At 41.4% G+C, this 23,128-nt stretch overlaps 1 non-coding gene across 1 annotated transcript; it reads left to right on the top strand.

Moving 5' to 3' along the window:
- Positions 1 to 22,673: 22,673 nt before the first annotated feature.
- Positions 22,674 to 22,780, top strand: LOC127098805 (small nucleolar RNA R71). The gene has a single exon (XR_007793500.1). It is a non-coding gene; the product is annotated as a small nucleolar RNA R71 (small nucleolar RNA).
- Positions 22,781 to 23,128: the final 348 nt, after the last annotated feature.

Raw genomic sequence — 23,128 nt, 5'->3', positions numbered from 1 at the left:
ACGATCAATATGTCCCATCAGGTTAGTGTTAACTAAAGAAAAGAAAAAACAAGAATTTAGTCAGGATTTGGCCAGATGCCGAAAGAAGAAAAGAAGAAAAGTTTTATAAAATAAAATAAATGAAGAATGAATACTGAATAAAATCAAAAGAATAATCAAAGAAAAATAGTAAAAATTTGTGGGTTGTCTCCCACGAAGCGCTTTGTTTAATGTCGCAAGCTCGACATAAAACTATTAAATGTTAATCTATAAATTTAGGGGACAATACGTCTAAGTGCAGGACTTGCGAGTCTTCATTGTTTTCATCATAGTGATAATGTTTCAGACGTTGCCCGTTTACGATAAATGCTTCAATAGATTTTCCTTTAATTTCTACAGACCCACTAGGAAAGACGTTAGTGACTTGGAAAGGTCCTGACCATCTAGAGCGTAGTTTTCCTGGGAATAACTTAAGTCTAGAGTTAAACAATAGGACTACATCGCCTTGTTTGAAAGTTTTCCTTGATATGCGTTTATCATGCCATTTTTTCGTTCTTTCCTTGTAGATTCTGGCATTTTCGTATGTGTCTTGTCTAAGTTCCTCTAATTCGTTTATATCAAGAATTCACTTTTCACCGGCGGCCTTATAGTTTAAATTTAAATTTTTAATAGCCCAATAGGCCTTATGTTCTAACTCCACTGGGAGGTGGCAAGATGTACCATAAATAAGCCTAAATGGGGTTGTTCCTATGGGAGTTTTGTAAGCGGTTCGATATGCCCATAAAGCTTCGGGTAATTTTGATGACCAGTCTTTCCTCGAGGTGGCGACTGTTTTTTCCAATATCTGTTTAATTTCTCTGTTAGACACTTCCACTTGTCCACTGGTTTGAGGATGGTAAGGTGTCGCTACTCGATGTTTTACACCATACTTAAACAATAGTTTTTCAAATATCCTAGATATGAAATGGGATCCACCATCACTAACTACTATTCTTGGGACACCGAATCTTGGAAAGATTATATTCTTAAAGAGTCTAATTACTACTCGTGTATCGTTTGTTAGAGAAGCTATAACTTCAATCCATTTTGATATGTAGTCAACCGCTACGAGTATGTACTTGTTACCGAAAGAGGGTGGAAAAGGTCCCATGAAATCTATTCCCCACACGTCGAAAATTTCCACTTCCAAAATGCCCTTTTGTGACATCTCGTCACGTCTAGATATGTTTCCTGTGCGTTGACACCTATCGTATTTCTTGACAGCGGCATGCACATCCTTCCATATGTTTGGCCAATAAAGACCGGCTTGTAGGATTTTAGAGCAGGTCTTGGATGTACTTGCGTGTCCACCGTAAGGAGCGGAATGACAATGTTGGATTATACTTTCTATCTCTTCTTCAGGTATATGTAACACCACAAAATTTGCCCTCCTCTCTTGGGACTAGCTTAACATATTGCATTGCATTTCTCAGGTCATTAGACATTGCATATTGCATATCATGTGGTAACATTGTGCAAGTCTTCCTCCTAGGTCTTGATCAGAAGATAAGAGGTTGAGATTCAAGCCTGAGGGTTTATGGACTGGATCATTAGCCATCTGAGGATGTGTGTCAAAATTAGGGTTTTGATTCTCAAGGGAGATTGGTCTTTATCTTGGTTGAAATGATACATCATCATCATCCTGGTCTTGTTATCATCACCAAGAGGTTTCATTATGCTTGATCAGATACCTTGAGATTAGGGTTTTGACCTCTGGTCAACCCTAATCAGTTGTATTAAGCCAATCAGGGCATGGCATGGAGATGGGGTCTACAATGGATATGGGGATCATCATGTGAATATATTGAGCTTATGGAGGCTAGGGTTTCATCATTGAGCCATTTCATCAGAAGTTTGAGGCTCAGCTTGATCAGTGCATTGCCAAATTCATCTGTCAATTGAGAAAGTCAACTGTGGTCAACTGTGCTTGATTTTATGGATTTTGAGGTGGGAGAGAGTTGGATACACTTCATTCATGTTGAAACAAGTTTCATTTGACATTTCAATCATCAAGAAGGAAGAAAATAAAGTCAGGAGAAAAGTTTCCAAAAATGGAAAGTGACTTGTAATGAAAGTTTCCAAAAATGGAAAGTTTTTCACCTCAAAATTACATGTCCAAAAATGCTTCAAATGAAATTTTGTTCAACATGAAAGTTGTAGATCTTGCTCTCACGTTTCCAAAAAGTCCAAGAACTTGAATTTCTCATGAATGGTTGGCAAGATATGATCAAATCATTTTCCAAAAATGCCTAAATTCAAAGTGGCATAACTTTCACATGGAATGGCCAATTTGGTTGATTTTTCTTTGAGCAAACCACATTTCATATGATCTTTCATGATGCATGGTCAAAATTCATCAAAAACTCTCATAGCAAAATGGCATTTTTTTGAGTGAATTCATTTGCATTTTTGGTGTGGAATGGTGAATTTGAGAAATACAAGGCCTATGCACTCAAGACCACTTCCAACACACTCCAAATGCCAAATAGAAGTTGTGTGAACTGTCATTTGCTATCACATTGCCCAATTTGGAAAGGACCATTTTGCCATTTCACTTAAAAATGCAATTATGCTAATCAAGCCAATTTTGCTAATGGTGATTAAGAGGTGGATTAAGGAGTGAGTATAAGTTGTTAATCATAACAGAATCATAATCACTTCACACTTCTCAAGATTCTAACAAACTTTTTCATCCAATTCTCTCAAAATTCTCCAAAGCTTCTTCAACATTTTTCATCAATTTCATCACAATTCTTCATCATTTTGGATGATTCTTCTTGGATCTACACTCCACAAGTGATATTGAAGAACTGTTTCATTGAATTCGTGGCCAAAGAGTGAAGAATTCCAACTGTCCAAAGCTTGCATTTCCATGGCAAATTGATGAATCTTGCAATTGAAGCATCATCGAGCTAAGCTAGCTTTTCCAATCATCTTCCATAGCCTTGCACTCCATCTATTTTGGCAATTTACACTTGGAAACTCAAAGATTCGCATCTGCCATCTTCAAGAGGTAAATCCTCGAATTCTTTAATTGCATGAACTACGATATGGCTTTTGTAGATCTCTCCATGTAGAACATCATGCTGCTTGTAGTTTGTGATTTGGTTAAGTGTAGGAGGAGAAATCTTAATTTGAACATTGGATGTGCATTCTTTTTTCGTTCGATTTGCTTAGTGTGTTGAGAGTTAGGTTAAACAAATTACATATTCGTGATGTGCTAGTTGAGACGGTTCTAATGGTATATGGTTTGTAGCATTTGGTGAGAGATTGTTCATCATCATTTCTGGAAAATTTGTGAACGTTCTTGATGAAGAACATGAAGAAACGCGTGTTTGATCTTGCATTTGCCTGGCTTGATTTTGAATTCTGTTTACCGCGCTGCCTGGACCAATGAGAAGGCGCCACTGGATAAATGAAAGCGGTGTCGTTTTGGCCGCGTTCCTCAATATTACAAAAATGCCATTGTGACATTAATTCATTTGATTATTTCATTTCTTTTCTAATTTTCATTTCATTTTCATTACACAACTTCAAAAATTCATATCTAATTCATTTTTTGTCCAAAATTAGTGAGACTTTTTGCATTGTTCTCCTTGTGATGTGTAGATTTTAATGGTGATTTTTGTGATTTTTATGCACATGTGGAAAATGAAAATGCTTAGGGATTGATTGAATGTGTCACATTTGTACATGCTTTGCCATATCACTCATGAAATGATGATGCTTCCAAAGAAATTGATGAAATTTTTTGTGCTTATTCTGGACTCTTTGATGGTGATTTTGATGTGTAGTTTGTAGTTTTTGGATCCCTGGTTGATGAGATATGAATTTTTGATTAGAGGTGTGACAATTTGTGTCACACCAAGCTTGATGAATTTCATGATTTTATTTGCCATGCCTAGGGATATTGGATTGAGCCAAAATTTTGCATGTTTGAGCATATGTATGTTGAGAACACATGAGAATATTTCTGGATTTATTGATGGCATTTCCTGTTTGATTAGGATTTTTCCCTCTGTTTGGTCATTTTGTGATTTTTTGTGACACATGTTGGTATTTGCTTTGTGAAATTCTGGTCATTAATTGGATGAGTGTGAAATTTGGTGGAGTGATTTTAGACACATTATAGGTCTTTGTGGTTTTGGTCCCATTCATTTATCATATTTAATTTCTGTTTTATGATTATTGGAAGTTGATGATTGTTTTGATGCATTGTGTTGGCTTGCTTGAACTTGTCTGAACTTTATGAATTTAATTTCCATACTTCCATTGATCCAAATGAGCTGAAAATTGATATGCTACTCATTGAATGTGTTCTGTTTAGGTTGAATTTTTTGTGGAATTTATTGAGCTGTTTTGATATTGATTTGATTGTGATCATTCTGTTTGGTCTTTTGAAGTTGCAAATTGCATGTGTTGTGATATTTTGTTTATGAAATGATGATAATGAATGAGATGAGCATGGGACCAATTGGATTCTCTTCTTGTTTGATAAATGTTGGTTTTGGTTAATTTTCACTTGCTGTTTTGGATTTTTCATCTCCTTTGGACCCTAGGCTTGTCCTAGTGGTCTTGTTTCTCACTTTTGAATTGTGTTTCAGGTTGAGATGCAAATGCCTTAAAGGAGAATGATGCAAGTTTGATTTGGCTAATTGTTGTGAACTAACTTGTGTGTTTTGTAGGATGCTTGGCTCACTTGAGTTGATTGTGCTTTGCACATTGCATTGTTTTTGTACATTGTCTGTTGGTTCTTATGCTGTTTGTTTTGACTTAGTGACTTGAATATTGACTGTGCTTGATTGATTCCAGGTACCATAGTCGCTTTAGTTCTTTAAGAACTTGCTGTGCTGCTGCTTGGTTGTATAAACCAGTTGAGGTAGACTCTCTTGTCTCCATGTAGTCTGGAAGACCTGGCCTATTACTTGGCCAGGCACCTGTCTGAAGTCCTCCTTAAGAGGCAATGATTGTGATTGTTTATTTTTGTCCCCAAGCAGGAAAAGACCTTGATTAAGGCAATTGGCGGATGAGAGAGATATGCAATCTATCTCCCGCTATTCTGTTGAGTCGTCCCTCTGCTCACACCACTGTGTTGATGCATTGGGACATTAACCCAAGATCTTGTACACTTGTACAGTTGTGTCAGTGTCTTGAGTGTAGAAGGGTTCCTCCATTCTGGACCCACGCTCCTTTGTCTGAAGCTCTCCCTGGCCAGGGATAAGAGCTGTGAAGTCTCATCTTCACTCACCTTTCATCTGCTTCACCCTGACTCTCAATGTCAGGGTTAAGAGCGAACACTACCCTGTACAGATGACTTGCCTCGGCAGTCCACCCTTGTTTGAGCCTCACTTGACTGGATATAGTGTGTGCTATGTGAATGTTTGCTTTATTTTGATTGATGCTTGCATGCTTGTTTTCCCGGTTAGGATTAGCTTGCTGTTGTGCAAGTAGATAGAAACCATAACATAGGGCAATGATGCATGATAACACTAGGCTCGAGTACAGCTCCCTAGTAGTGTGTCTCCCCTTGGTTTCTGGCTAGAATTTCTTTCCCGTTAAGGGATCCTACGTCGCCCTGATCCTCATACCAGATGAGGTACGTAGGCAGGAGACCGCGCGAGGTCTCTCCGGGCACCCTTTTTGTTTTTTCAACACTTTTTTTCTTTTTGGGTGTGTTTGCTTGTTAACCCTCTTGTGTGTCAGGATATGGATGTAAGCCCAGCGATTGGCTGTCCGTATCCTGATTGTGCTTGTTTGGTTCGGAAGCCGATGTAAGTCCAGCGATTGGCGTTCGAGTTCCATGTTTGCCTGTGTTTGTGTGTGTTTTGTTTGGCGTGCGTGAGCCGAACTACGGCAGCTCTGATTCTCGTTCCAGACGAGATACGTAGGCATAGGATGCGACGTCCTAGCGAGCCCTCTCCCCTCTTTTACCCCACCTGTTTTGTCTTCGGTGTGTGTGTGTGATGTTTGTTTAGCAACCTTTTCTTTCTCTTAGAGCGTGGATCCCGTCGAGTACGACGGACGTGAGGGGTGCTAATACCTTCCCCTTGCGTAACCGACTCCCGATCCCTTTCTCTTTGGTCACGAGACCATGCTTTTCCCAGGTTTACTTCGAGCGTTTCCTTTCCCTCTTTTGGGATAAATAACGCACGGTGGCGGCTCTGTGTTGTTTTTGTTTTAGCCCGCCGGTTGTTTTTCGCAGATGCGACAGCTGGCGACTCTGCTGGGGACTTACAAGATGTTGACCTGTGCTGGTCCATCTTCCCTAAGCGAGTCTCTCCTAGCGTTCTAGGATAGTTTAGGTTGTTTGTGCCGCTTTATTTATTGCATTTATTATTCTGATTGTGTATATATTTGCATAAATATTTGCATGCATCATACTATCATATTGCTGTCCTCTGTACAGGTGGTTCCTCTGTTATGGGGTGGGTGTTCTGAGTGGGGCTAAAACCCAGGCCCGAGTATACACCTAGGATTAGTGTGGTCTCGTGTCCCTCACATGCCGGTTGGGCATGCTGTTGCGACGAGACATACCACAAGCCGGACGAGGTTCATCTGAGAGTGCTCTTCCTCAGTGGGGTTTTCCACTTTGGTTGGGTTACCTCTTTTGAGCTATTGACTCTGGTGACCGATCATTTCCCGGATCTTTGGTTTAGACGGTCTTAAGGGAGCTACAATGGCACACCCGAAAGGGCAAACCCATTGAGTATCTCTGCCCGATTGTTGAGACTATTGTCCGCCTTAGGATGACCTGATTAGAATTTACCTGTGAGGGGAGGGTGATTCTTACAGATGCATGTTCAGATGGTGACTTTGATGGTGACTATTGGTTCCGTTGATCAGAGTCCTATTTATAAGTCGGATTTATGGCGATTTATTTCTGAGACGCCGGAGTGCTGTCCGAGTTATTTATCAGTGGGGATCCGTTTATTTCAGGATTCCCCGGGCCGATTCAGAGATTGTTATGGGTATCTGCTCAGAGTTTTGTCTGATGATGATGATGATGGTGTATCTTTCAGTTCTGTTTATTTCGGAATCCCCAAGTCGGATTGGTGGTTACATTTTCCTTCAGATGGTTGTGACTCAGGGCAACAGATGATCAGATGACTTGGAGGATGGCAATGCATTGCATTCATACATCTGCATCATTCCCGTTTTGCATTCATCTGCACCTAAATTACGTCTAGCCATATGGGGAGTATCATTGATTGAGAATCTGGTTGAGAGACATCTTGAATTTCAGAATGTGGATGTCAAAATATTATCTGTCTCGATGAAACCAGAATCAAAGAACGGAATCTTCCTCATATGGATAGACGTTGCATTCATGCACATTAACCTGTTTGCCGTTTTGCAGGTATCAGTTCTAACGTGCTTGATTGTTTCAGGAATCATTGCTCGTGCTCGCAGAGTCGTACCCTTGCACTCAACCCGTCCTCACAGATACTTCACCCGACGCAATACTCCCAGACTGATGGATCTCCCTAATTCAGATATTCTCGAGCTGAAGGATAAGATGAGCGAACTGATCAACATCATGCAAGGGTTTGCAGTTGGTCAGAAAGCGCTGCCTGACAAGGTTGAGAAGCTCGAGCGGGCTTCAGCGGCTAATAGTGGTGTGAACCTGGATGGTGTCTCCAACCAGGGGCTGGGTGGTTCTCGAGATGGTGGCAAGAGGGCAACTGTGGGTATGGTAAATAATAATGCTGGTGGGTTTGGCGCTGCCACAGGTGGTCAACCTGGTCAGAATCTGAAGGACAGTCTGTTCCCGCCTTTCTTCGAGGTTGATGATGACAGAGAGGAAGACATAGAAGCGGATTAGTTCTCCATGCACAACGAACCTTTCGGTCAATACAGTGCCCCACCACTGAACAAAGAGATTCAGCTGCTGGTTGAGAAGATCCGAGCTTTGGAGAGCTATGCCACTCCTGGGGTGGTCAATATGTCAAACATGGGGCTGGTAGAGGGGATTGCGATCCCGCAGAAATTCAAAGCGCCCACATTCGATCGGTATAACGGAAGTTCCTGCCCGGAGACTCACCTTCAAGCCTTTGTCCGCAAGATCTCTGCATACACTATGGATCAAAAGCTTTGGATGTACTTCTTCCAAGACAGTCTGTCTGGAGGATCCTTGGAATGGTATACCAAGCTGAAATCTTCTGATATCAAAAGCTGGCAGGATCTTGGCGATGCCTTCTTTAAACAGTACCAATTCAATGCTGACATGGCTCCTAGTCGTACCCAGCTGCAGGGTAGGTCTCAGAAGTCAAGTGAAGGGTTTAAAGAGTATGCGCAAAGGTGGAGGGAGTTGGCTTCCAGAGTGCAACCTCCACTGGTGGACAGAGAGATGTCTGATCTCTTCATGGGTACCCTGCAGGGGGTTTTTGCTGAGAGAATGGTGGGTTGCCTGGTGACCAACTTTGCAGACATTGTGGTGGCTGGGGAGAGAATCGAAAGTTGGCTAAGAATGGGGAAGATCCAGGGTGGTAATGCCTCGTCGTCAGGATCGAAGAAGCCCTTCGGAAATGGCCAAAGGAAAAATGAGGGTGAATCAAGTGCTGTGTATGCCCAGAGAGGACACGGTAGGGATCGTTACTACCAGCACACTGCTGCGGTAACCACCCCTGCTGGTAATCAGTCAGTACGACAGCAACGTCAACCACCTCAACAGAGAGATGGGTACCAAGTGAGAGGAAAAGGGATTGATCGCCATTTCGATAAGCCGCCCGTGACATATGCTGTTCTGTTCAAGAAGTTGATGGATCTTGGGTTGGTTCAGCCAAGGACGATGGTTCCGTTAAGATCAGATCAGAGGCCTCCTAACTATGATGAGAACGCCCAATGTGAATTCCATTCTGGTACACCAGGGCATAACATTGAGGGATGTAGAGCATTCAAGCATGTTGTCCAGGATCTGGTAGACTCCAAGGCCATCAATTTTGCACCATCTCCGAATGTTAATGCCAATCCCATGCCGGCACATGGTCAGGCAATGGTGGGTGCAATTGTTGAAGATTCGGATCACGCCTATGCGGTAGGTGAAAGGACTGACAGTGACTGCAAGTTTGATGGTTGGATAAAACTGTATATGCCAGGGATGGAGACCCAGAATTGGAAGGCCTAACAAGATCATCACTGTCACTCATTCGGAAGAGTAATGATTTCTGTTTTGATTTTATCTGCATGAAAGCCATACGTGTTGCCCGACACGTAATGGTTCATTGTAAGGGCCACCTCATGTTTCATTTTGCAACATTTTGCATCATCAATAAATGGATGTTTTTCAGTTAAAAGCGGTGTTCCCTGTTTTTCATTTATTTTTGCAGTTTAAAAAACAAATAAAAATGGTAATGTTTGTTTTCATTTTTTCCTTTTTTGATTTGTCTCGTTCCGACTTCGAAAAGTAATTCTCCGGATCTCATTGATAACAATTTGGTTACACCTCATATGACTTCGAAAATCCGATCTATCAAGCCGAAGAAGAAGGCGAAGAAGATTGTGATCTGCTGGAAGATTAGCCAGGTTGTCGAAACAAGAGGAGAAGGTGATTCAGCCGCATGAGGAGCGGATTAAGATTGTTATTCCAAGCACCGCCGAGGTCAGAAGGGAAGTGAAATTGGGGCCGCTTCAGGGGCAAGTCGAAAGCAGAATGGTAGCCCTGCGGAAGGAGCATGTGGATCCCTTCGCCTGGTCGTGTCAGGATAAGCCAGGGTCGGATACTGATGTCGTTGTGCACGAGCTACCATGGAGAGAAGATTGTCCTCTAGAGAAGCAGAACGCCGATGCTACTTATCAGAGAGCCATGGTGACTTTGTTTCATGATATGATTCATCATGAAATTGAATGCTAATGTTAATGACATGATAGCAAAGTCCCAAACAGAAGAGGGGCATCTGGTAGTTCTGGCCAAGCTGAGGGGACCAGTTGAGACAGTTCAAACTGAGGTTGAACCAGAGTAAGTGCACTTTCAGAGTGCGGGCCGGTAAGCTGTTGGGGTTCGTTGTAAGAGGGAAATCGAGGGTGATCCTGTTAAAAAAAAAAAAAAAAAAAACAAGAAATGCCTGAACCGAGAATGGAAAGAGAGGTTCGTGGTCTACTAGGTAGATTGAACTACATGTCATGGTTCACATCTCCTCTAACAGCCACGTGGGAACCCATTCAAGAAAAAAGAGATCAAACGGTCAGGTGAAATAATGATTGCCAAGGGGCATATTGAAATAAAAGATTGAGTTGCAGGAGCCTCTGATTCTGATGCCTCTCATGGAAGGAACAACTGTTAATCTGTACTTGACAGCCTTCGAGGGGTCTACGAGGTGAAGTGGGTCAGCATGACGAATCTTGTCGAAAAGAGCATGCAATTTACCTTAGCAAAAAGTTTACCGACTGTGAAACAATACATTCGCTGCTCGAGAAAACTTGCTGTACTTTGGCATACGCTGCTCGCCGACTGAGACAGTATGTGCTGGTTCATACCACTTTGTGGATTTCAAGATGGATCTGATCAAGTACATTTCTGAGAAGCCAGCAGTGACCGGACGAGTTGCAAGAGGGCAAATGATTTTGATTGAATGCGATATTCAGTACACCGCTCAGAAAGCAATCAAGGGGAGTGTATTGTCTGATTACCTCGCCCAACAACCCATTGAGGATTATCAACCAAGGAAGTTTGAGTTCCCTGATGAGGACATCTCGAGGTGCTCCAATCGAAAGATTGAGAGTAACCGATCCCGGAGGAGGGGCCTGACCCTGAATCCGAACGGATTCTGATGTCTGATGGGGTTAATATGGATGAGTCAGTGCCGTGTTGGTTACGCAAAAAAGGGATCCCATGTTCCCGTCGTTTCCCGGATAATATTTGAATGCACCAGCAAGGGTGGCTGAGTACGAAGCTGGTATCCTGGGTATCGAACGTCGGTGCGTACGCCTACTGGGGGCAAAGTCTTTCTCATTGGTATATGGGATGGCAGCAGTGTTACCGGTTGAGGTTCAAATTCCCTCTTTGAGAGTCCTGATGGACGTGAAATTGCAAGAGGCAGAATGGGTAAGGACTCGGTACGAAGAGTTGAGCCTAATTGAGGAAAAGAGGCTGGCAGCCATCTGTCATGGGCAGTTATACCAGCAGCGGATGAAACGTGCTTTTGACCGAAAGGTACGACCTCGGGTGTATCACGTAGGTGATATGGTGCTGAAAAGGATCCTTCCTCCTCTCAACGATCGTAGGGGCAAGTGGACACCCAATCACGATTCCCCAGCATGGTCAAGAAGGTTTTCTCTGGCAGAGCCTTGTGGCTAACGACCATGGATGGCGAAGATTTTCCATCCCCTGTGAATGCGGACGCAGTTAAAAAATACTTCGTATAAAGAGACCCGCTGGACGAAAAGAACAAAATAGTCCAGGCAAAAATGGGCATCCCGGCGAACCAAAAAAACAGAAAGAAAGGTTCGGGCAAAAATTAGGGAAAAGAAAAATTGTACACCCGGCAAGTCGAAAACCTGAAAAGGCGACTTGGGCAAAAAGGGGTATCCCGGTGGACTGAAAACCTGAAAGGGCGGTCCAGGCAAAAGAGGGATTGAAACGAACAACTGCGTCTGGCATGATCGTTTGCGCTTTGGTTAAAGCATCATGGATAATACCCGGTAGGGATCAATCGGAATCGTCTTATTCAGAAGGCAGAAAGCACGGAGAGTCTGAGGACATATGGGGTGTAACCGAGTTGGAACTCGATGAGATTACGGGTTTCACATTGCCATTAGGATAGATTTTTCCTTTTGTGCGCAATTACCTCTTTTCAGGAATTGCTTCCTTTGTATCGCTCAATTTGAGCCACACTTTTCCAATCAATAAAGTGCATATTCAGTCAAATAATTTTTGTTTTTGTTTTTCATTACCGCTTTGATTGCAAAAACATCCAGGTTATTTTTGATAAAGAATTTTGCATTTTAAGACATACAGGTCCCTTCCGATGCATGTTTATAAGATTGAAAGCTTGAAATCTTATTCGGAAAGTTGAATGACCCAAGTGTTGAAATCTTGACACGCCTGGGGCACGGTTTTATCTAACGATCTCTTTTGCAGGTACTGTTAGATATTTTCACTCACTTGCAGGTCGTGATGTGGAAGCCTTTTGACAAAACAATCCCCGTGGAGTCCGATCAGGGACGAACGAATGAAAGGGCGGTGAAAGGACGACGAGACGTACGACAATCCTGGATTTTAATCAAGAAGACTCTTCAAAGTCGGAAGATTGAAAAGTCTGTATAAATCCCAGGAGTTTGCTCTCCGTCGAGCGCGGAGCGGTTTGGAATACAAGATGATGGAGCAGAAAAGTCCAGACGAGTCTGGGAGTTCTCAAAAGTGGAAAGCTGATAGTGGAGTTAGATGGTGAATGCCAAGGTTCGACGAGTCGTTGGGTGTTCAATACCAGACTGTCCTCCTCCCCAGGCAGAGTCGGAATGACTAATTCCCCAGCAGATTCAAGGTCTGTGGATTCCCTAGCGGGGTCAGGATGGTTATCCCTAGCAGGTTTTAGATCGATGTTTCCCCAGTCGCCAGGTCTGGAGGTTGCTCTTTCCCAGCGGAGGTCTGTGAGGGTTTCCCAAGCAGAGTCGGGGTTTATATCCTCAGCAAGTCAAAGGCAGTTGAATCCCCACAGAGTGTTGGTGGTTCTTATCCCCAGCAATATCCCCAAGCGGATCGGGTGCAAAGGAGGTTTTTCCCCAGCAAGGGTTGCCTTTTCACAACAGCAGTACTATTCCCCAGCAGGGCGGAAATTGGAGTGGTGGCGAGTTCCTCAGCAGAGTATCTCGAGCTCCCCAGAAGAGTCCCTTGAGGGGGATACTTTTTATGCATTCATCATGTAGAATAAGCATAGTATACTGCATATAATAAATCCCGTAGCATTTCCATAATTATGGAGCATTACGCAGAAAAATCAATCATGCATCATTGCAAGCATGAGCTAGTCTCAGACTGTGGTCATCGTTTGAGAGGTGGTTTTGCCCAAAGGTGAAGATGCTACTCCGAGGAGTTTGGTATCGTGACAACAATATTCCCCAGTAGCGCGATACTGGAGGAGACTTTTTCCGTCGGACCGAGATGGGAATGTTACGCGATCAGCGCGACTCGAGCCGTGGTTACCATTCGAGAATGGGTTTTGCCGGTCAGTAAAGATGATACTCCGAGGAGTTCAGCATTGTGACGTTAGGTCAATGGTATTCCCCAGTAGTGCGATACTGGAGGAAGATTTCTATCGTGCGAGATGGAAGTTGGAAGATGTTACTCTGAGGAGTTCAGCATCGTGATTTTGGAGCAACAGTATTTCCCAGTCATCAGTCAATGTCTGGTCGAGTTTTGTTCGATGTCCTGTAAACATCATTGTTCGATGTCCAGTAAACATCCTTGTTCGATGTCCTGTAAACATCCTTGTTCGATGTCCTGTAAACATCATTGCTCGATGTCCAGTAAACATCATTGTTCGATGTCCTGTAAACATCCTTGTTCGATGTCCTGTAAACATCCTTGTTCGATGTCCTGTAAACATCATTGTTCGATGTCCTGTAAACATCCTTGTTTGGTGTCAGTAAACATCATTGTTCGATGTCCAGTAAACATCATTGCTCGATGTCCAGTAAACATCATTGTTCGATGTCCTGTAAACATCCTTGTTCGATGTCCTGTAAACATCATTGTTCGATGTCCTGTAAACATCCTTGTTCGATGTCCTGTAAACATCATTGTTCGATGTCCTGTAAACATCCTTGTTTGGTGTCAGTAAACATCATTGTTCGATGTCCAGTAAACATCATTGCTCGATGTCCAGTAAACATCATTGTTCGATGTCCAGTAAACATCATTGTTCGATGTCCAGTAAACGTCGAGTTTCCTCCCAGTCATCAGTAAGTGTCTGGTTGAAGGTGTACCCTCTGATATGTCGCCCTCAGAGTGGTGTTTGGTGTTATTTCCGACGTTGCCAGCGGAATTATCATAAGAAAGGGAAATGTTGAGGCATTTTCTGGAGATCGGGGTTCAAATGGAGAAAGGGGAATGTTGCGACATTTTCTGGAGAACGGGGTTCACAATGGCGATTACAAGTTATCGTCAGTCGACTAGGGTTCAAATGGAAAGTGGGGTTCATCATTTTGGCAAACAAGATGTCGGGGTTCAAATGCAATGATCCGGGATCACTTGCGCGAAGGAAAATTTCGGGGTTCAAGAAAATATAAAAAGAGCAATCAGAAAGTTTCGGGGTTCAAGAAAAGCATAAAAAGAAGAGATAATAATCCCCAGCGGATGTGTGGTGTTCAGGCCATAGTTATCCCTGTGTTACCATTTATTTTGGTATCCAGGTCGATGTTGCTGTTTCGGTGATCAGGCCGACTTTCTCCGTACCAGACGGATTCTTGTTCAGAAGTGTGTTCTTTGCCGATTCTGACAGGCATTGTTAATTATTTTCCCATCAGAGTGCAAATTGTTCGTCTGTTCTTGGTATTCAACCACTCTTCATCCTGATCATCTGAAAGCCGAGGCTATTCATATCGATAGGTTCACAGTGGATTGAATAGGGGCAGCTGTAACACCTCAAAATTTGCCCTCCTCTCTTGGGACTAGCTTAACATATTGCATTGCATTTCTCAGGTCATTAGACATTGCATATTGCATATCATGTGGTAACATTGTGCAAGTCTTCCTCCTAGGTCTTGATCAGAAGATAAGAGGTTGAGATTCAAGCCTGAGGGTTTATGGACTGGATCATTAGCCATCTGAGGATGTGTGTCAAAATTAGGGTTTTGATTCTCAAGGGAGATTGGTCTTTATCTTGGTTGAAATGATACATCATCATCATCCTGGTCTTGTTATCATCACCAAGAGGTTTCATTATGCTTGATCAGATACCTTGAGATTAGGGTTTTGACCTCTGGTCAACCCTAATCAGTTGTATTGAGCCAATCAGGGCATGGCATGGAGATGGGGTCTACAATGGATATGGGGATCATCATGTGAATATATTGAGCTTATGGAGGCTAGGGTTTCATCATTGAGCCATTTCATCAGAAGTTTGAGGCTCAGCTTGATCAGTGCATTGCCAAATTCATCTGTCAATTGAGAAAGTCAACTGTGGTCAACTGTGCTTGATTTTATGGATTTTGAGGTGGGAGAGAGTTGGATACACTTCATTCATGTTGAAACAAGTTTCATTTGACATTTCAATCATCAAGAAGGAAGAAAATAAAGTCAGGAGAAAAGTTTCCAAAAATGGAAAGTGACTTGTAATGAAAGTTTCCAAAAATGGAAAGTTTTTCACCTCAAAATTACATGTCCAAAAATGCTTCAAATGAAATTTTGTTCAACATGAAAGTTGTAGACCTTGCTCTCACCTTTCCAAAAAGTCCAAGAACTTGAATTTCTCATGAATGGTTGGCAAGATATGATCAAATCATTTTCCAAAAATGCCTAAATTCAAAGTGGCATAACTTTCACATGGAATGGCCAATTTGGTTGATTTTTCTTTGAGAAAACCACATTTCATATGATCTTTCATGATGCATGGTCAAAATTCATCAAAAACTCTCATAGCAAAATGGCATTTTTTTGAGTGAATTCATTTGCATTTTTGGTGTGGAATGGTGAATTTGAGAAATACAAGGCCTATGCACTCAAGACCACTTCCAACACACTCCAAATGCCAAATAGAAGTTGTGTGAACTGTCATTTGCTGTCACATTGCCCAATTTGGAAAGGACCATTTTGCCATTTCACTTAAAAATGCAATTATGCTAATCAAGCCAATTTTGCTAATGGTGATTAAGAGGTGGATTAAGGAGTGAGTATAAGTTGTTAATCATAACAGAATCATAATCACTTCACACTTCTCAAGATTCTAACAAACTTTTTCATCCAATTCTCTCAAAATTCTCCAAAGCTTCTTCAACATTTTTCATCAATTTCATCACAATTCTTCATCATTTTGGATGATTCTTCTTTGATCTACACTCCACAAGTGATATTGAAGAACTGTTTCATTGAATTCGTGGCCAAAGAGTGAAGAATTCCAACTGTCCAAAGCTTGCATTTCCATGGCAAATTGATGAATCTTGCAATTGAAGCATCATCGAGCTAAGCTAGCTTTTCCAATCATCTTCCATAGCCTTGCACTCCATCTATTTTGGCAATTTACACTTGGAAACTCAAAGATTCGCATCTGCCATCTTCAAGAGGTAAATCCTCGAATTCTTTAATTGCATGAACTACGATATGGCTTTTGTAGATCTCTCCATGTAGAACATCATGCTGCTTGTAGTTTGTGATTTGGTTAAGTGTAGGAGGAGAAATCTTAATTTGAACATTGGATGTGCATTCTTTTTTCGTTCGATTTGCTTAGTGTGTTGAGAGTTAGGTTAAACAAATTACATATTCGTGATGTGCTAGTTGAGACGGTTCTAATGGTATATGGTTTGTAGCATTTGGTGAGAGATTGTTCATCATCATTTCTGGAAAATTTGTGAACGTTCTTGATGAAGAACATGAAGAAACGCGTGTTTGATCTTGCATTTGCCTGGCTTGATTTTGAATTCTGTTTACCGCGCTGCCTGGACCAATGAGAAGGCGCCACTGGATAAATGAAAGCGGTGTCGTTTTGGCCGCGTTCCTCAATATTACAAAAATGCCATTGTGACATTAATTCATTTGATTATTTCATTTCTTTTCTAATTTTCATTTCATTTTCATTACACAACTTCAAAAATTCATATCTAATTCATTTTTTGTCCAAAATTAGTGAGACTTTTTGCATTGTTCTCCTTGTGATGTGTAGATTTTAATGGTGATTTTTGTGATTTTTATGCACATGTGGAAAATGAAAATGCTTAGGGATTGATTGAATGTGTCACATTTGTACATGCTTTGCCATATCACTCATGAAATGATGATGCTTCCAAAGAAATTGATGAAATTTTTTGTGCTTATTCTGGACTCTTTGATGGTGATTTTGATGTGTAGTTTGTAGTTTTTGGATCCCTGGTTGATGAGATATGAATTTTTGATTAGAGGTGTGACAATTTGTGTCACACCAAGCTTGATGAATTTCATGATTTTATTTGCCATGCCTAGGGATATTGGATTGAGCCAAAATTTTGCATGTTTGAGCATATGTATGTTGAGAACACATGAGAATATTTCTGGATTTATTGATGGCATTTCCTGTTTGATTAGGATTTTTCCCTCTGTTTGGTCATTTTGTGATTTTTTGTGACACATGTTGATATTTGCTTTGTGAAATTCTGGTCATTAATTGGATGAGTGTGAAATTTGGTGGAGTGATTTTAGACACATTATAGGTCTTTGTGGTTTTGGTCCCATTCATTTATCATATTTAATTTCTGTTTTATGATTATTGGAAGTTGATGATTGTTTTGATGCATTGTGTTGGCTTGCTTGAACTTGTCTGAACTTTATGAATTTAATTTCCATACTTCCATTGATCCAAATGAGCTGAAAATTGATATGCTACTCATTGAATGTGTTCTGTTTAGGTTGAATTTTTTGTGGAATTTATTGAGCTGTTTTGATATTGATTTGATTGTGATCATTCTGTTTGGTCTTTTGAAGTTGCAAATTGCATGTGTTGTGATATTTTGTTTATGAAATGATGATAATGAATGAGATGAGCATGGGACCAATTGGATTCTCTTCTTGTTTGATAAATGTTGGTTTTGGTTAATTTTCACTTGCTGTTTTGGATTTTTCATCTCCTTTGGACCCTAGGCTTGTCCTAGTGGTCTTGTTTCTCACTTTTGAATTGTGTTTCAGGTTGAGATGCAAATGCCTTAAAGGAGAATGATGCAAGTTTGATTTGGCTAATTGTTGTGAACTAACTTGTGTGTTTTGTAGGATGCTTGGCTCACTTGAGTTGATTGTGCTTTGCACATTGCATTGTTTTTGTACATTGTCTGTTGGTTCTTATGCTGTTTGTTTTGACTTAGTGACTTGAATATTGACTGTGCTTGATTGATTCCAGGTACCATAGTCGCTTTAGTTCTTTAAGAACTTGCTGTGCTGCTGCTTGGTTGTATAAACCAGTTGAGGTAGACTCTCTTGTCTCCATGTAGTCTGGAAGACCTGGCCTGTTACTTGGCCAGGCACCTGTCTGAAGTCCTCCTTAAGAGGCAATGATTGTGATTGTTTATTTTTGTCCCCAAGCAGGAAAAGACCTTGATTAAGGCAATTGGCGGATGAGAGAGATATGCAATCTATCTCCCGCTATTCTGTTGAGTCGTCCCTCTGCTCACACCACTGTGTTGATGCATTGGGACATTAACCCAAGATCTTGTACACTTGTACAGTTGTGTCAGTGTCTTGAGTGTAGAAGGGTTCCTCCATTCTGGACCCACGCTCCTTTGTCTGAAGCTCTCCCTGGCCAGGGATAAGAGCTGTGAAGTCTCATCTTCACTCACCTTTCATCTGCTTCACCCTGACTCTCAATGTCAGGGTTAAGAGCGAACACTACCCTGTACAGATGACTTGCCTCGGCAGTCCACCCTTGTTTGAGCCTCACTTGACTGGATATAGTGTGTGCTATGTGAATGTTTGCTTTATTTTGATTGATGCTTGCATGCTTGTTTTCCTGGTTAGGATTAGCTTGCTGTTGTGCAAGTAGATAGAAACCATAACATAGGGCAATGATGCATGATAACACTAGGCTCGAGTACAACTCCCTAGTAGTGTGTCTCCCCTTGGTTTCTGGCTAGCCCTCTCCCCTCTTTTACCCCACCTGTGTTGTCTTCGGTGTGTGTGTGTGATGTTTGTTTAGCAACCTTTTCTTTCTTTTAGAGCGTGGATCCCGTCGAGTACGACGGACGTGAGGGGTGCTAATACCTTCCCCTTGCGTAACCGACTCCCGATCCCTTTCTCTTTGGTCACGAGACCATGCTTTTCCCAGGTTTACTTCGAGCGTTTCCTTTCCCTCTTTTGGGATAAATAACGCACGGTGGCGGCTCTGTGTTGTTTTTGTTTTAGCCCGCCGGTTGTTTTTCGCAGATGCGACAGTATACAGCGACGGAAAATACCATCGGGGCCTCTTTTGAAAAGTAAAGGGTCGTCCCAGTAATAATGTTTTATGTCATGGAAGAATCGTTTCTTTTGTTGGTAGGATAAATCAAGTGGAACTACTTCGGCGGCTAAATAATTGACAAAATCAGCGTACCATGGTGTAACGCATATAGCCAAGGTGGTCTCTACCTGTTCATCAGCTCTATTTTCTTCCAAATTAGCTATAAGTTTATCGTACGAGAAATCATCATTTATCGATGTTCTTTCCGGTTCCAAGTTTTCAAGTCTAGAAAGGTGATCTGCTACTACGTTTTCAGTTCCTTTTTTATCTTTGATTTCCAAATAGAATTCTTGTAGCAACAAGATCCACCTTAGGAGTCTAGGTTTAGCGTCCTTTTTTGTTAAGAGGTACTTAATGGCAGCGTGATCAGTGTAAACGATTATTTTAGCTCCGACCAAGTAAGAACGAAATTTATCTAGTGCGAATACTACTGCTAAAAGTTCTTTCTCGGTCGTGGCGTAATTCATTTGTGCTTCATCTAGAGTTCTACTTGCATAATATATGACGTGAAGTTTTTTATCCTTTCGTTGTGCTAAAACAGCGCCTACGGCGTAGTCACTTGCGTCACACATTATTTCGAATGGTTCATTCCAATCTGGAATCTGCATTATGGGCGCGGAGATCAATGCTTGTTTAAGTGTTTGAAATGCTTCTAAACATTTATTGTCGAAGGTGAATTCAGCGTCTTTCATTAATAATCCGGTTAAAGGTTTAGTTATTTTAGAGAAATCTTTAATGAATCGTCGGTTAAAACCGGCATGTCCTAAGAAGCTTCGTACTTCTCTCACAGTTTTCGGAGGTTGAAGGTTTTCGATTACTTCTATTTTGGCTTTGTCTACTTCAATTCCTCTATTTGATATGATGTGTCCTAAAACAATTCTTTCTTGTACCATAAAGTGACATTTTTCCCAATTAAGTACTAAGTTTACTTTTACACATCATTCTAGAACTCTTTCTAGGTTTTCAAGACATTCTTCGAAACTTTGCCCGCATACGGAAAAGTCATCCATAAAGACTTCCATGATGTTTTCGAGAAAATCGGCGAATATTGCCATCATGCACCTTTGGAAGGTTGCAGGAGCATTGCACAAGCCAAACGGCATTCGTCGATAAGCGAAGGTACCAAAAGGACATGTGAACGTTGTCTTTTCTTGGTCATCAGGATGAATTGGTATTTGAAAGAAGCCTGAGTAACCGTCCAGATAGCAGAAATGAGAATGCTTGGCTAATCGTTCTAACATCTGGTCTATGAATGGTAAAGGAAAATGATCTTTTCGGGTTGCTTTGTTTAGCTTCCTATAGTCAATGCACATTCTCCATCCCGATTCGATTCGTTTGGTTATAGTTTCTCCTTTTTCATTTTCGATCACGGTTATACCCCCTTTCTTTGGTACTACGTGTACAAGACTAACCCATTTGCTATCAGATATAGGATATATGATACCTGCCTCTAATAACTTCGTTACTTCCTTCTTTACTACCTCACTCAGGATCGGGTTTAGTCTCCTCTGATGTTCCCTAGAAGTTTTACAGTCTTCTTCTAGCATGATGCAGTGCATACAAATAGAAGGACTTATCCCTTTAAGATCGGTGATGTTGTATCCTAGTGCGGTTGGATATTTTCTTAAGATATGTAGGAGTTTTTCGGTTTCGAGTTTTCCATGGTCTGCATTTACTATCACTGGTCGTTCAAGTTCTAAGTCTAGGAATTCATATCTCAGATTTTTGGGAAGTGTTTTCAGGTCGAGGGTTGGTTTCTTGAGGCATTGCGTAGGATCCGATGTTATTGCTAAACATTGGTTCAATTTGTCTTCTACACGACAGTCAAACAAATCGTCATTTTCTAATTCTGTTTCTTTTATACATTCATCTATGATATCCATGAAGTAACATGTGTCATCTATTGCAGGTGCTTTCAAAAATTTGGAAAGAATGAACTCAATTTTCTCTTCTCCTACTTCGAAAGTGAGTCGTCCTCGTTTTACGTCTATGATAGCACCAGCGGTTGCTAAAAATGGTCTTCCCAATATAATGGGGGTAACTTGATCTTCTCTTATGTCCATAATTATAAAATCGGTGGGAATATAGAATTGACCTATGCGCACGGGAACATTTTCAAGAATTCCTACGGGTTATCTAACGGAACGATCTGCTAATTGCACAGACATTTTAGTTGGTCTTAATTCTCCCATTTCCAGTCTCTTGCATATGGACAAGGGCATAACACTGATACCGGCTCCTAAATCACATAGAGCTTTGTCTATGACAAATTTTCCTATGTGACAGGGTATAGAGAAACTACCAGGGTCTTTAAGTTTAGGAGGCATATTTTGGATTATTGTGCTACACTCAGCAGTGAGTGTAACGGTTTCGCTATCTTCAAGTTTCCTTTTATTAGAAATAATTTCTTTTAAGAACTTAGCATATGAGGGCATCTGTGTAATAGCTTCTGTAAAAGGAATGGTGACGTTTAATTGTTTCAGTAGGTCAACAAATTTTTTAAATTGGCCCGCGTCTTTGGTTTTAATTTGCCTTTGAGGATAAGGGATAGGTGGTTTGTAAGGTGGCGGAGGTACATAAGGTTCTTTCTTTTCTACGGTTTCCTTATTACACTTTTCCTTTTCCTTAGGCTTACTTTCTTCCTCAGTTGACTTTTTAGAGTTTTGGTTTTCAATCCTTGGGTCAGACGGTCCTTCTACCTCTGTTCCACTTCTTAATATAATTGCATGAGCGTGGATTTTCGGGTTAGGTTGGGGCTGTCCAGGAAATGTACCAGTTGGGGCAGCAGTAGGCGCTTGTTGTTGAGCTACTTGCGAGATTTGTGTTTCCAGCATTTTGTTATGGGTAGCCAGGGGATCTACTTTACTTGCTAGTTGTTTAATCTGTTCGTTAGTGTGTACATTCTGGTTTAAGAACTCTTTATTCGTTTGCTGTTGAGAAGCTATGAAGTTCTCCATCATGATTTCCAAGTTGGATTTCCTAGGATCGTTATTGTTAGGTGTAGGTGGGGTCGGCTTTTGATATCCAGGAGGTATAGCTGGGGCTTGACTGGGAGCTTGACCTGGTGCGTATAAAGCATTATTACTCTTATATGAAAAATTAGGATGGTTCTTCCAGTTTGAGTTATAGGTATGCGAGTAGGGATTTCCTTGAGCATAGTTCACTTGCTCTGCTTGGATTCCTGTTAGGAGTTGACAATCTGTAGGAGTGTGACCTTGAATTCCACAGACTTCGCAATTTTGAGTTACAGCAACCACGGTGGCTGAAGGTGATACATTCAAACTTTCGATTTTCTGGGCAAGAGCATCCACTTTTGCATTAACATGATCAAGGCTACTTACCTCGTACATGCCCTCTTTTGTTTGAGGTTTTTCTACCATTGTTCGGTCGCTTCCCCACTGATAATGGTTTTGGGCCATGCTCTCAATAAGTTGATAAGCGTCAGCGTAAGGTTTATCCATAAGCGCACCACCGGCGGCGGCGTCTATTGTTAACCTTGTGTTGTACAAGAGACCATTATAGAAGGTATGAATTACTAACCAGTCCTCTAAACCATGGTGTGGACAAAGTCTCATCATGTCTTTGTATCTTTCCCATGCTTCGAAAAGAGACTCGTTATCTTTCTGCTTAAATCCATTTATCTGGGCTCTTAACATAGCTGTTTTGCTTGGAGGAAAATATCGGGCAAGAAAGACTTTCTTCAACTCATTCCATGTGGTGACTGAGTTGGAAGGAAGAGACTGAAGCCATCTTCTAGCTTTATCTCTTAACGAGAAAGGAAAGAGACGAAGTCAAATTGCCTCTGAAGTAACACCATTAACTTTAACAGTATCAGCGTATTGGACAAATACGGATAAATGAAGGTTTGGATCCTCGGTAGGATTTCCAGAAAATTGATTTTGTTGCACTGCCTGCAACAGCGAAGGTTTAAGTTCGAAGTTGTTTGCTTCGATTGCGGGTGGAGCAATACTCGAATGCGGCTCATCTTGCGATGGAGCGGCGTA

The sequence above is a fragment of the Lathyrus oleraceus genome, chromosome 6 (assembly GCF_024323335.1).
Source record: "Lathyrus oleraceus cultivar Zhongwan6 chromosome 6, CAAS_Psat_ZW6_1.0, whole genome shotgun sequence".
Lineage (NCBI taxonomy): Eukaryota > Viridiplantae > Streptophyta > Magnoliopsida > Fabales > Fabaceae > Lathyrus > Lathyrus oleraceus.
Note: the sequence above shows the minus strand (reverse complement) of the source record. Positions and strands in the feature narration are given on the sequence as shown.